The sequence below is a fragment of the Marmota marmota genome, unplaced genomic scaffold, assembly GCF_001458135.2.
Source record: "Marmota marmota marmota unplaced genomic scaffold, marMar, whole genome shotgun sequence".
Taxonomy (NCBI): Eukaryota; Metazoa; Chordata; class Mammalia; order Rodentia; family Sciuridae; genus Marmota; species Marmota marmota.
In genome coordinates this window covers 39665980-39679554 of record NW_025999968.1, presented here as the reverse complement: position 1 = coordinate 39679554, position 13575 = coordinate 39665980, and the positions used below count along the sequence as shown (strand labels likewise).

The following is a 13575-nucleotide window of genomic DNA, read 5'->3' as shown; positions in this document are numbered from 1 at the left end:
CAAATATAATATGCAATAATATTTTATGCTGGTATTTGGTTTTAAACGCAACCACGAGGGAAGGATCAGCATTACTTAAAAAAAAAAAAAAAAAAAACTTTAAAGCTTTTCTTTCCTACTAAAGAAATGTGAATCTTATTAAACTTTAGAATGCTACAACAATCTATTTTTGGTTTAACCATATATGTGCAATGGCTCCTTTAAACCACCTAAAAAAGAAAAACTGTCAAAGTTATAGATATTAGAAATAATCCTTGTTTACCATTTTTCCAGATCCACAGTCTAACAATTTGCAACCTCTGCTTGTATCATTTCCTTCACTTACAATATGTATTATTAATTTTTCCTGCACCATGTAAGAGTTGCAGTTATCATGTCTTTTTATTTCTAAATTCTTCAATGTGTATTTCTTAATGAATAGAACTTGGTCTTATATAAATAACCACAATCCAATATTTCATTCAGGAAGTTTAATATCATTGCCTAACAAACTTCTGGGTTTTTTTACAGCACCCCCAACTACCTCCAATGTCCAACCCAGGGTCACATATTATATTTAGTTTTTTATGTCACTGTTATACTCTGTATTAGTTATCTATTATGACATCAGAATTACTCCAAAGCTAAAGATCATAATAACAGACATTTGTTGTCTCACAGATTTTTTTTTTCCCAAGGCTAGGAATTGAACCCGAGGTCTTATGCGTGCTAGGGGAGGGCTCTACCACTGTGCAACAATTCTAACCCTGACTCACAGTTTTTGTTGGACAGGAACCCACATGCTGTTTACCTTGGTGCCTCTGTTTAAGATCCTTCAGTGGTTGCAACTAAAGGGTTAGGTAGGGATCAGTCTCATCTGAAGGCTTGACTGGGGAAAGATCCAGTTCCAAAATCACTTGGAACTTTTGGCAGCATTCAGTTCTTTATGGGCTGCTAACCTGAGGGCCTCAGTTTTTCCTTGGCTGTTGGTTGGAAGCCTTTCTCAGGTCCTTGCCACATGTACCTAGGGTACCTTGTATGGTAAGCAGCTGGCACATGGTATCTGACTTCCATCAGACTGAGAGTAAGACTCTGAGCAAGACAAAAATAGAGTCTTTTTGAAAACTAATATTGAAAGGGGCATTTATTACTATTGCTGTAGTCTCTCCATCAGAATTGAGTCACTAGTTCCAGCCCACACTTCAGGGAAGGGAACTGTGAGAGGGTGAAAATATCAGGAGCCAGAGATTATTGAGTCAATTTTAGAGGATGTCTATCATGGTTTTAATCTGAAAGAACCTGTCTTAGTCTTTCATTACATTGAAGGGTATAAATAGAATTCCTTGATATATTTCCCCAGAATTAAATTTGTGTCACACATTTTTGGCAGGAATATCATGGAATCAAATACTGTGTCATTCTCAGTGTGTCTTATTAGAATTCACATGGTATTTGTTTGTTGTCTTCTTGATGTAAAATTGAATCACTTGATTCAAGTGGTGAACACCAAATTTCTCAATAATAAATTTATATATATTTTTTTTGTAATTGGAGACATTATTACGTTTTTCAATTCTGAAATTGCCACTTGATTTATAAAATATTTTCAATTTCTCTGTTGAAATTTCCTTTCCTTTCTTCAATTTACAGTATCTTTTCCTTTACTTCATCAAGCATAGCTGTAATAGTTATTTAAAGTCTTTCATAATTATGACATCATTTTAGGGTTGAGGCTTTCAATTTTTTCCCCTTGAGAAGTGATCATTTTATCCTGATTCTTCACATGTTAAGAAATTTTGATCTATATTCAGGCATTGTGAGTGTTATATTATGAAGAATTTATCTTCAGTTATATTCATTCAAAGAGTACTGATGTTTTTGTTGTAAAAAGAAATTAATTTGATTGGTCTCAAAATACAAGCTCTGTTCCACCTGTGGGAATTGTCAGTGAAAATCTTGACAGTAAGTCTTGAGATTTTTCATAGCTTCAGCTGTAAGCTTTTTGGAGTTGGAACGTGTGTGTGTGTGTGTGTGTGTGTGTGTGTGTGTGTGTTGTGGTTTTGAGGCCAGTCATCAATGTGCATAGGCTCATACCAGAATTGGGGTTAGTCTCCCCAAGCTTGCTCCCCTTTGAGATTCTGGCTCACTATTTGTGGGTTCTAATTACCTGGGCTTAATCTCTTGGATCCTCAGGGCAGAGATCCAGTATGTGGAGAAATCATTTGAAATTTTGTAAATAACCTCCCTTTGAATTCTCAAATTTTTATCCATTAATCATTTCTGAGATGATTCATACATGAGTCAATTATGATGGTGGTTGCAAAATAGTGATTTCTGTCTGTATGTTTCCTTAGTGTTTATTAGGTATCATTCAGATTAAAGAAGCATTTTCTTTCACCCTCATTTATTTATTTTTGTGTTTATTATCAATAAGTGTTCATGGATTTAACTGTATATTGAATGATTTACTTCATTAAACCATCTCATTTTATAAATTTGACATCTTCATTAAATTTATTTAGTTTTGCAGTCTATCTTAAATAATTATTAGGAAGTAAAAGGATCAATCATATAGCAAACAACCTAAGATTCCTAAAACTATAAGAGAGACTAGAAATCAATAATATTTAGGTTTATTCTTTCTTATACTCGCATTTCTTTATTTAATAATTTTCCTCATAAAATAAAAAAATTATTATGAATTTCCCACTGAATGACGATGTAACTTAGCAAATTTTTATCAATAGCAATTGGGCTTTTGAACTAATAATTTACTCATAGATTTGGTAGTTTTAATACTGAACAGTAAGGTAACATCATTTATAATAAAATCATCATGTGCTTTTTAAAAACTTGATTTATTTATTCTAATTTGTTATACATGACAGCAGAATGCATTTCAATTCATGGTACACATATACAGCACAATTTTTCATGTCTCTGGTTGTACACAAAGTAGAGTTACACCAATGATGTCTTCATACATGTCCATCTCATTCCACTGTGTTTCTTACCCCCATGTTCCCTTCCTTCCTCTCCCTCCCCTTTGCCCTATCTAAAGTTCCTCCGTTCCTCCCACGCTCCCCACCTCTATCCTCATTATGAATCAGCCTCCTCATATCAGAGAAAACATTCAGCATTTGGTCTTTTGGAATTGGCTCACTTCATTTAGCATAATATTCTCCAGCTCCATCCATTTACCTGCAAATGCCATGATTTTATTCTCTTTAAATGCTGAGTAGTATTCCATTGTATATATGTACCACATTTTCTTTATCCATTCATCTACTGAAGGGCATCTAGGTTGGTTCCACAATTTAGCTATTGTGCATTGTGCTGCTATAAACATTGATGTGACTGTGTCACTGTAGTATTCTGTTTTTAAGTTCTTTGGGTATAAACTGAGGAGTGGGATAGCTGGGTCAAATGATGGTTCCATTCCAAGTTTTCCAAGGAATCTCCATACTGCTTTCCATATTGGTTGCACCAATTTTCAGTCCCACTAGCAATGTATGATGTGCCTTTTCCCCCACATCCTCTCCAACACTTATTGTTGTTTGTATTCTTTATTGAGGCTATTCTGACAGGAGTGAGATGAAATCTTAGAGTAGTTTGAATTTGCATTTCTCTAATTGCTAGAGATGGTGAACAGTTTTTCACATATTTGTTGATTGATTGTATATCATCTTCTGAGAAGTGTCTGTTCAGTTCCTTGGCCCATTTATTGATTGGGTTATTTGGTTTTTTGGGGGCGGGGGGTTGCCGGGTTTCTGTTCTCGCGACTGAAAGGCTCAGGGGTCACTCCAGTTAAACTGGGCTAACTGGGCTGCACGAAATAACCACACAAGAGACACAAATAACCTTTTTCTTTGGGGTCGCTGTGACGGCTCCTCTGACCTTACCGGTCCACAGGAAGAGAGAGAGAGCAAGAGCACACGCTGACCCCTTTTATTGAGGGAAGCTATTCAAATGAGGCAAGGGGTTTCAGGGGGCTGAGTCTATCTTCATGATGTCCACTGTCAGCAGGTTGACTGACACCTGGGTAGGCCACACCCAAAGGCACAGTAAGAGAAGGGGACACACACAAGGCACTTCCATGGAAGATTCTATCCTAAACAGGGCAAGGGGTTATATTACAAAGGGACAGGTGAGCATAGCTTCACCCATGGGGATAAAGCAAGACACACCCATGCACGAGACACCGACCACATTTCTGTGACTGAGCGCCTCAGCACCCAGCCGGGGAGTGTGACCCAGTCACGTGTAAGGTTGGCCTCCCACAGGGAGTGTTAAGATTTTTGAGTTCTTTATATATCCTAGAGATTAGTGCTCTATTTCATGTACATGTGGCAAAAATTTGCTCCCATTATGTAGGTTCTCTATTTACCTCATAGATTGTTTCTTTTCCTGAGAAAAGAAAATTTAAATTTCTTTTAAAAGAAACTTTTAAAAGAAGATTTTTTAATTTGAATCCATCTCATTTACTGATTCTTAATTTTATTTCTTGCACTATAGGAGTCTTATTAAGAAAATTGGGGCCTAATCCAACATGATGAAGATTTGGGCCTACTTTTGCTTCTATTAGGTACAGAGTCTCTGGTTTAATTCCTAGGTCCTTAATTCACTTTGAGTTGACTTTTGTACATGGTGAGAGATAGGGACTTAATTTCATTTTGTTGTATATGGATTTCCAGTTTTCCCAGAACTATTTGTTGAAGAGTCTTATCTTTTCTCCAATATATGTTTTTGCCGACTTTGTCTAATATGAGAAAACTGTGTTTATGTGGGTTTGTCTCCGTGTCCTCTATTCTGTACCATTTGTCTACCAGTCTATTTTGGTGCCAATAACATGCCATTTTTGTTACTTTAGCTCTGTAGTATAATTTAAGGTCTGGTATAGTGATACCACCTGCTTTACTTTTTTTGCTAAGGATTGCTTTAGTTATTCTGGGTCTCTTATTTTTCCAGATGAATTTCATGACTGCTTTTTCTATTTCTATGAGTAATGTCTTTGGGATTTTGATTGGAATTGCATTAAATCTGTATAGTGCTTTTGGTAGTGTAGCCATTTTAACAATATTAATTCTGCCTATCCAAGAACAAAGGAGATCTTTCCATCTTCTAAGGTCTTCTTTAATTTCCTTCTTTGGCATTCTGTAGTTTTCATTGTAGAGGTCTTTCACCTCTTTCATTGATTCCCAAATATTTCATTTTTTTTGAGGCTATTAAATGGGGTAGTTTTCCTAATTTCTCTTTCAGAGGCTTTATCACTGATGTACAGGAATGCCTTTGATTTATTGGTGTTGATTTTATATCCTACTACTTTGCCAAATTCATTTATTAGTTTTAGAAGTTTTCCAGTGGAATTTTTTGGATCTTCTAGGTACAGAATTATATTGTCAGCAAATAGTGATAGTTTGAGTTCTTCTTTTCCTATCTATATTCTTTTAATTTATTTCTTCTGTGTAATTGCTCTGGCTTGAGTATCAAGAACTGTGTTAAATAGAAGTGGTAAAAGAGGGCTTCCCTGTCTTGTTCCTGTTTTCAGAAGGAAAGCTTTCAATTTTTCTCCATTTAGAATGATGTTGGCCTGGGGCTTAGCATAGATAGCTTTTACAATGTTGGCATATGTCCCTGTTTTCCCAGTGTTTTGAACATGAAGGGGTGCTGTATTTTTTAAAATGCTTTTTCTGCATCTATTGAGATGATTATATGATTCTTAAATCTTTAAGTCTATTGATGCGATGAATTACATTTATTGATTTCTGTATGTTGAACCAACCTTGCATCCCGAGGATGAACCCTACTTGATCATGGTGCACTATCTTTTTGATATGATTTTGTATGTGATTTGCCAGAATTTTATTGAGAATTTTTACATCTATGTTCATTGGAGATATTGGTCTGAAGGTTGCTTTCTCTGATATGTCTTTGTCTGGTTTTGGAATTAGGGTGATATTGGCCTCATAGAATGAGTTTGGAAGTGTTTCTTCTTTTTCTATTGCATGAAATAATTGGAGGAGTATTGGTATTAGTTTTTCTTTGAAGGTCTTGTAGAACTCGGCTGTGTATCCATCCAGTCCTGGCTTTCCTGTGGTGGTAGGCATCTATTTCATCGCTTGAAATTGATCTGTTTATCTTGTGTATATCATCCTGATTCAGTTTGGGCAAATCATATGACTCTAGAAATTTGTTGATGCCTTTGATATTTTCTATTTTATTGGAATTCAAATTTTCAAAATAACTTCTAATTATCTTCTGTATTTCTGCAGTGTCCGTCGTGATAGTTCCTTTTCCATCATGGATGTCAGTAATTTGAGTTTTCTCTCTCCTTCTCTTTATTAACATGGCTAACAGTTTATCACTTTTATTTATTTCCTCAAAGAACCGACATTTTGTTTTGTTAATTTTTAAAATTGTTTCTTTTGTTTCAATTTTATTGATTTCAGTTCTGATTTTAATTTTTTTTTTCTTGTACTGCTTTTGGTGTTGACTTGTTCTTTTTTTTTTCTAGGGCTTTGAGATGTAATGTTAGGTTATTTGTTGACTTTTTCTTCTCTTAAGGAATGAACTCCTTGCAATGAACTTTCCTCTTCCTACTGCCTTCATAGTGTCTCAGAGATTTTGATATGTTGTATCAGTGTTCTCATTTACCTTTAAGAATTTTTTAATCTCCTCCTTGATGTATTTTGCAACTCATTTTTTATTGAGTAGCATATTGTTTAGTCTCCAGGTGTTGGAGTAGCTTCTATTTTTTATTTTACCATTGATTTCTAATTTCATTCCATTATGATCTGATAAAATGCAGGGTAGTATCTCTACTATTTTGTATTTGCTAAGAGTTGCTTTGTGGCATAACATATGGTATATTTTAGAGAAGGATCCCTGTGCTGCTGAGAAGAAAGTGTATTCACTCATCCATGGATGAAATATTTTATATATGTCTGTTAAGTCTACGTTATTGCTTGGATTATTGAGTTTTATAGTTTTTGTTTTGCTTTTTTTTGGAGGATCTATCCAGTGGTGAAAGAGGTATGTTAAAGTCACCCAGAATTATTGTGTTGTGGTCTATTTGACTCTTGAACCTGAGAAGAGTTTGTTTGATGAACATAGATGCTCCATTGTTTGGGGCATATATTTATAATTGTTATGTCTGTTGATGTGTGGTTCCCTTGAGCAGTATGGAATGTCCTTCTTTATCCCTTTTGATTAACTTTGGCTTGAAGTCCACTTTATTTGATATGAAGATGGAAACCCCTGCTTGTTTCCACAGTCCATGTGAGTAGTATGTTTTTCCCAAACTTTCACCTTCAGTCTATGGATGTCTGTTCCTATGAGTTGAGTCTCTTGAAGGCAGCATATTGTTGGGTCCTTTTAAAAATTCAACCTTCCAGTCTATGTCTTCTAATTGGTGAGTTTAGGCCATTAACATTTAAGGTTATTATTGAGACATAATTTGTATTCCCAGCCATTTTTCTTTATTTTTGGTTTCTAACTTGACTTGATTTCTACTTTGATTAGTTTTTTCTTTAGTGTAATACCTCATTTTGCTGATTTTCATTTCCTTCTTATGGAATATTTTGCTGAGGATGTTCTATAGTACAGGCTTTCTAGTTGTAAATTCTTTTAACTTTTATTTATCATGGAAGGTTTTTATTTTATCATCAAATCTAAAACTTAATTTTGCTGGATATAAGATTCTTGGTTGGTATCCATTTTTCCTTCAGAGCTTGGTATGTGTTGTTCCAGGATCTTTTAGCTCTCAGGATCTGGGTTGAAAAATCTGCAGCTATCCTAATTGGTTTACCTCTCTGTGTAATCTGATTTCTTTCTCTTTTCTTTTAAAATTCTCTCCTTATTCTGTATGCTAGGCATTTTCATTATAATGTGCTTTGGTGTGAATCTGTTGTGATTTTCTATGTTTGGTGTCTTGTAAGCCTCTTGTATTTGATTTTCCAATTCATTCTTCATGTTTGGAAAATTTTCTGATATTATTTCACTGAATAGATTGTTCATTCCTTTGGTTTGGAACTCTATGCCTTCCTCTATCCCAGTAACTCTTAAATTTGGTCTTTTGATGTTATCTCATAATTCTTGAATGTTCTGCTTGAATTTTCTGCTCCTGGTTTCTTACCATCTTCACCGTGTGGTCAACATTCTTTCAAGATTATATATTTTGTCTTCATTGTCTGAGGTCCTCTCTTCCAAGTGATCTAACTAAATTTTTGCCACTTTTTTTTGAGTTTTTAATTTGGTTTATTTTTTCTTTCATTTCAAGGATTTCTTTTTCTTCTTCTTTTTTTTCAGAAAACTCTTATCTCCTTATTGAAGTAATCTTTTGCTTCCTGTATTTGCTTATGTTGATCTTTATTGAAATGATCTTTTGCTGCCTGTATTTGCTGTCTTATATCATCCTTTAATTCACAGAACATTTTAATTATGTACATCCTGAACTCCCTCTTGGTAATTTCTTCTGCTGTGCTGGCCATGGATTCTAATAATGTAGTATCTTGGTTTGTTTGGGGCACTTCCTGCCCTTGTTTTTTCATGTTGTTTGTTTGTATTCCCTCTAGCACTACAGATCCAAGGCGTTACAGTTTTTACCATATAGGCTTATAGTGTCCCTGCAGGGTTCCAATTCCTCTCCTTTAAGGGGGAGAACAATATTAACAGATCACAATACAAATCATATACAACCTTAAACCAAATAGCTGCTATTAAGATGTTTACAGTTTTGTCACAAAATACAGAAATGTTGAGTTCAATTATTATCTACAATATAAACAGTAGGTTTGAAAAAGAGTCTACAGTTTCTGTTGGTGGACAAAGAACCAGGGGTGAGGTATAGGATGAGATGTTAAGGGGGTAAGAGGTGAGGATATAGAGTTTTTAGATCTTAGAAAGTGTGAAAGAGGAATCTAATGGAGTTGGTTAGTAGCAAGAGAAGAGAGAGAAAGTGATTTTGGGGAGACAAATAAGTGGGAAGGCAATAGATTACAAAAAATGAACAAACAAATATTAATAAAAATTAAAAATGTAAAATAAGAGATAAAAGAATATACAACACAACTATAATATACTATTCAGACATCCCAGTCCTCAGTAGCCTAATTCATGAGAAGTACTTGGTTTCACAAATGTTGGGGATGTGAAACCAGGAGAAGAGAGAGAGAAAAAACAAAACAACAACAACAACAAAAATTAAAGGAAGATACAAGGATTGTTTTTGTTGGAGATCAGTAGCTTTCCTGCTTCCCTTCTCATCCAATAGGTGGGGGTGTCTCTTGTTTGCTGCTATCTCCACCCTTAGGATGGTGAAGGTTATTAGGGTGGGAGGGTTGGTCTTAGGGGCAGAGCTCCTAAATGTGGGGTATAGCACTTGCTGGTCCCTGATGGGAGACTGCACCCCAGGGACCTCCTTTGGTGCCCACTCGTGTATTATGGGTGCCTGGACTTATCTCCTTATATCATCTGTAAACCTCACAGTTCCTGGTCTCTAATTTAATCTCTAAACTGTATCTCACTTACCCCCTCTCTTTCTACTTTCCCAATCAGGAACCTTTTCCTCCAGAGGTGTTGTGGGCTGCACTCTGGGGGCTACGCACCTTTCACAGAGAGCTGTTTTGTACTGTGCAGTTCAGAACCAGGTTTTGTGAGCTACAGACTGGCTGAGTATTTGCAAGCACTGTGTTGGGTTAGCGACTGCTGGGAGATGGGGGAGTTGGGGACTAAAGATACCTTGATATCACTTCTAAGCCCCAGCTGGTGTTCCAAGCTGAGGGTTGCCCCAACTAAAGATGGTGACTAAGGTATTCTAAGATGAAGGCAGCTGCTTTCAGCGATGGAGCATCAGGTCAGATGGGGCTGGGTGGTGGCGTTGGGTGGCGTGTTCAGAGATTCAGTTCGGTGGCATGCCATGTTGTGGCTGGTGGCTGTCTCCAGACCCAGTGCAGTGTCCCCAGGTGCAGGCTACCATATGTAGGGGACTATGGCAGTGCCCCAAGATGGAGGTGACTGGAGGATCCCCACTTTGGTAGATGGGAGTCCACATGGGAGTGGCAGCCTTGGGAGTGGCGGCCGTGAGTCCTGGGCAGGTGCTGATGCCACTGGTCCTGCTCGGGCACCCAGAAGTTCTGCATGGATGAGTGGCTGGAAATTTTGCTCTGCCACTGAGGCCTGAAGACCTGCTCAGGCAGGTGGCCATTGTTCCTGTGCAGGAGCAGCATTGGGGGCTCCTCTAATCACTTGCAGAGAAACAGTATTCCCACTACTTGAATCTCAGGTCACAGAACAAAACAGAATGCAGCCTCCCTCTAGCCTGCCATCCTGGATTCCCCCCTCATGTGCTTTAGTCAGTATTTTTGTTATAGTTAAATACTCACTGAAGTGACCTTAAACTATCATAATTATGAGCTATGCTTTCCAATGTAACATTTACTAAATATTAACCACATTATACTTTTACACTTACATGCTTCATAAACCACAAACTGTCCTAATTTGACAGGTATTATTATAAAAGGCTCACAGCCAATTCTGGGTACTTATCATTACTGGGTGTGATTTATAGGAATGAGCCTTATCTTCCCCTTAGGGGATTAAACAATTCAAGAATGGGGCTGGGGTTGTGGCTCAGCTGTAGGGCACTTGCCTAGTATGTATGAGGTTCTGAGTTTGATCCTCAGCACCACATAAAAATAAATAAATAATTTTAAAGCAATTCTAGGAAATGTTTTGAGCAGTCATCATTATTGGGCAAAATATATGGCTTCTGTGGCAGAATAATTTGTTGATATTAATTTGTAATCAGTTCTTATTGCTTAAAGGATTTTACCTAGTCCACTTCTAAGAGGGTAGCCCACCTGGATTTGCATTGCTGGATCCAAAGTTGTCTGTTATCCAGAAGACTACTCCATCCAGGTTTCTTTGCTGGAAATTAAATTTGGAGCTGAATTGGGCAGGAAGTAGAGTGATTTCTAGGGTTAGCTGAGGTGGAAACGGGCTGACTGAGAGAGGTATTTGGAAATTTGGCTGATTCCATAACCTGTTCCCATTTGGTGCTCTAGGGTGATAGCAAGACTTCTAATCTTATACCCGAGGGCTTTGCAGTGAAATCTTCAACTGTAATATCTTCATGGTGACTGTATGGAAGATATAACAGATACTTAAAGGCATGTGTTATTTAAGCTTCATGCCCTCAGGTTCTAAAGCCCATGACAGTGATATAAAAAGGGTTTGGTATGGGGCTGGGGTTGTGGCTCAGCTGTAGGGCACTTGCCTAGCATGTGTGAGGTCCTGGGTTTGATCCTCAGCACCACATAAAAATAAATAAATAAATAGTATTGTGTCCAGCTACAAAAAAGGGGGGGGGGAGTTGGTATGCTACTGATGTGATGAGAAGACTTGCTGTGTTTGTCTGCAGCTCCAGGTCTACTGATCAGCTGAGATTACTGTAGCTTTGAAGTCACAAGTAATCTCAGTTAACTGGGTTTGTAAATGTTTCCCTAATGGGTAGGTAAATTTAGTGATTGGGAAGCTTTGCCTTGAGAAGCTTGAAAATGAACTATAGAAACATTTAAGAGAAACAAAGCCATATGATTAATATTTTGTATTGAAAAAGAATCTAACACTTTTTATTTTTATGTAATTGTAACACTTAAGAAACTTCAGAATTACATTATTAATAAACAGATAACTAATATAAACAGGAAAGTTTTGCTAAGTTAGACTACTGAAATATGTTAAAAGGACAGGGAATATATTAAATTTATTAATTCAGTTGAAAACATTTGAAGCTACGTATTCAAGTGCATATGTGGGATTAAACAATTCAAGAATGCTTTAGTGTTCCTTGAGACTCACTAGACTTACAAAGAAGAAAATCATATTTACAAGTTGATCCTAAAAGCCTAATATTAAAAAGAAGGTATTTTGCACCTATAACTTTAATAGATTTAAATAATCTCAGTAAGTAACCATTTAGATTTTTTTTCTATGTACAAAATTCACTCTTGAGGACATGGACGGCCTCAACTAAGTTCAGAGGAGGATTTATAGCAAGCTGCTTGCTCTGTAAACACATGCTTTCTATGGAAGAGAAAACTGAGTTACATGGCTTGTGCAATATCACAGGGTTCTTCTTGTTATCTGTATTCTCTTTTGAAGCTCATCCCCAAGCATTCCAATTTGTAATATTTCCAAAAACATTGCATTATTTTTACAAGGTCAATAACCAAGTTTTTGCTCTCCAAATTTGGGATTTTCTCCCTTACATTCAATACTTTCTCCACAGAATAATTTTCTAACCCTGCCTACTTATCTATATAAGCATGTTTGTTTATCAGCAGAGACACAATCCTGCTAGGCAATTAGCACAAGGATCCATTTCTCCAAAAGACTGGGAGGTTTCCAGACTCTGTCCTTATCCCCTGGGGGACTTTGATCATTTGCCTGTCTTATCTGGGCACTCACCTCCTTGTGTTCTCTAGCTGGGTGGTTCAGTTATGAAAATCCTAGTCATCAACTTGACACCTATCCTAGGAGTGGAGACTTCAGCTTGTCTGTTACCTTTGACTTTATTCACAAATTATTCTTTTAGAGAGAGCAGTGGAAGCTTCTATGAACAAACACTGTGCAGAGTGAAACATAACATTGTTTATCAATGACAGTTTAAATCAATAGACTTTGTGCAAGTTCAGGGATTCCCAAGCTCTTTTTGGTTCATAGCAACATTCATTTCTTAATAATCTTTTCACAACACTGCCAGGCAAAACAACCACAACAAACTTGAAATGACTAAAGTGCCTGGAGAGATGGTGCACACTTGTAATCCCAGTGGCTAGGGAGGCTGAGGCTGGAAGATCCCAAGTTGAAAGCCAGCCTTAGCAACTGAGTGAGTCCCTAAACAACTTAATGAGACTCTGTCTCAAAATAAAAAGGGCTGGGGATGTGGCTCAGTGGTTAAGTGCCCCTGGGTTCAATCCCTGGTACTTAAAAAAAAGAAAAAAAAAAATCCTAGCAACTCAAGAGGCCGAGGCAGGAGAATTGCAAGCTAGAGGCCAGTGTTGGCAAATTTGTGAGATTCTGTCTCAAAATAAAAAGTTAAAAGGACTGAGGATGTAGCTCAGTGGTAGAGAACACCTGGGTTTTATCCCCATTGCAGACAACAACAAACCCAAAACTAAAATCAAATCCCTCAAAACTAAACCATTTTTTTAAAATTTATTTTTATTTATTTTTTAGTTGTTGGACATTTATTTTATTTTATATATATGGTGTTGAGAATTGAACCCAGTGCTTCACACATGCTAGGCAAGTGCTCTACCACTGAGCCACAACCCCAGCCCCAATATACCATTTTATTATCAAGATATTATGAGGGGTGGCTCAGAGGTAGAGTGCTTGCCTGGCACATGTGAGGCCCTGGGTTCAATTCTCAGCACCACATACAAATAAATAAATTAAATAAAGGTCCATCAATGACTAAAAAATATTTAAAAAAAGATATTATGAAAGTATTATGTTTTAATACTTTAATTATTTGCATAATTAAAGTTTTAATAATCAAGAATTGTTTATAAAGCAAATATATATATA

At 36.7% G+C, this 13575-nt stretch overlaps 1 pseudogene; it reads right to left on the bottom strand.

The window, feature by feature from the left end:
- The window catches only part of LOC107136105, a 31713-nt pseudogene extending 21508 nt beyond the window's left edge, over window positions 1–10205 (bottom strand).
- Window positions 10206–13575: the final 3370 nt, after the last annotated feature.